The sequence below is a fragment of the Triticum dicoccoides genome, chromosome 3A (assembly GCF_002162155.2).
Source record: "Triticum dicoccoides isolate Atlit2015 ecotype Zavitan chromosome 3A, WEW_v2.0, whole genome shotgun sequence".
Classification (NCBI taxonomy): domain Eukaryota; kingdom Viridiplantae; phylum Streptophyta; class Magnoliopsida; order Poales; family Poaceae; genus Triticum; species Triticum dicoccoides.
Genome location: NC_041384.1, coordinates 293,284,836 through 293,286,223, shown reverse-complemented (window position 1 = coordinate 293,286,223; position 1,388 = coordinate 293,284,836).

Genomic DNA, 1,388 nt, shown 5'->3' with positions numbered 1-1,388 from the left:
CAACACTTTCTGACAAGATTTGCTATTTTCAGTCATTTATCGATTTATTTAGAGGGCTAAATGACCATGAAATTGAAAATCACTATAAAATGAACTTTGAAAATGCTGAAACTTGGCATGGTATCATCATTTCACCCACATGGCATGTGAAAAATAGTAGAGAGGGTTATGGCAAAAACTGGACGCACTTCATGTACAAACTGGACAATCTCTTTCGGAGTATCAAGGTTTCGGACGTGAACTCATCTGTTACACGGGCACTTCATTTTTTAAACTTATTTGAACTCCAGACTTTTTTCGCATTCTGTATGCACCATTCAAAGCGACGTCATCAATTTTCAACACTTTCTAACATCATTTGCTATTTTCAGTCATTTACCGATTTATGTAGAGAGCTAAATGACCCTGAAATTGAAAATCACTACAAAGTGAACTCTGAAAATGTTGAAACTTGGAATGGTATCATCATTTCACCCACATGGCATGTGCAAAATACTAGAGAGGGTTACGGCATAAACTGGACGCACTTCGTGTACAAACTGGACAATCTGTTTCAGAGTATCAGGGTTTCGGACGAGAACTCATCGGTTACACGGGCAGTTCATTTTTTTAAACTTATTTGAACTCCAGACTTTTTTGTGTTCCTATGCACCATTCAAAGCGATGTCATGAATTTTCAACACGTTCTGACATCATTTTCTATTTTCAGTCATTTACCGATTTGTTTAGAGAGCTAAATTACCGTGAAATTGAAAATCACTACAAAATTAACTCTGAAAAGGTTGAAACTTGGCATGGTATCATCATTTCACCCACTAGGCATGTGAAAAAGAGTAGAGAGGGTTACGACAAAAACTGGACGCACTTCGTGTACAAACAGGACAATCTCTTTCGGAGTATTATGGTTTCGGACGAGAACTCATCTGTTACACGGGAACTTCATTTTTTAAACTTATTTGAACTCCAGACTTTTTTCGCGTTCCGTATGCACCATTCAAAGCAACGTCATCTATTTTCAACACTTTCTAACATCATTTGCTACTTTCAGTCATTTACCGATTTATTAAGAGAGCTAAATGACCCTGAAATTGAAAATCACTACAAAGTGAACTCTGAAAATGTTGAAACTTGGCATGGTATCATCATTTCACCCACATGGCATGTGCAAAATACTAGAGAGGGTTACGGCAAAAACTAGACGCACTTCGTGTACAAACTCGACAATCTGTTTCAGAGTATCAGGGTTTCGGACGAGAACTCATCGGTTACACGGGCACTTCATTTTTTTAAACTTATTTGAACTCCAGACTTTTTTTGCGTTCCGTATGCACCATTCAAAGCGAGGTAATCTATTTTCAACATTTTCTGACATCATTTGCTATTTTTCA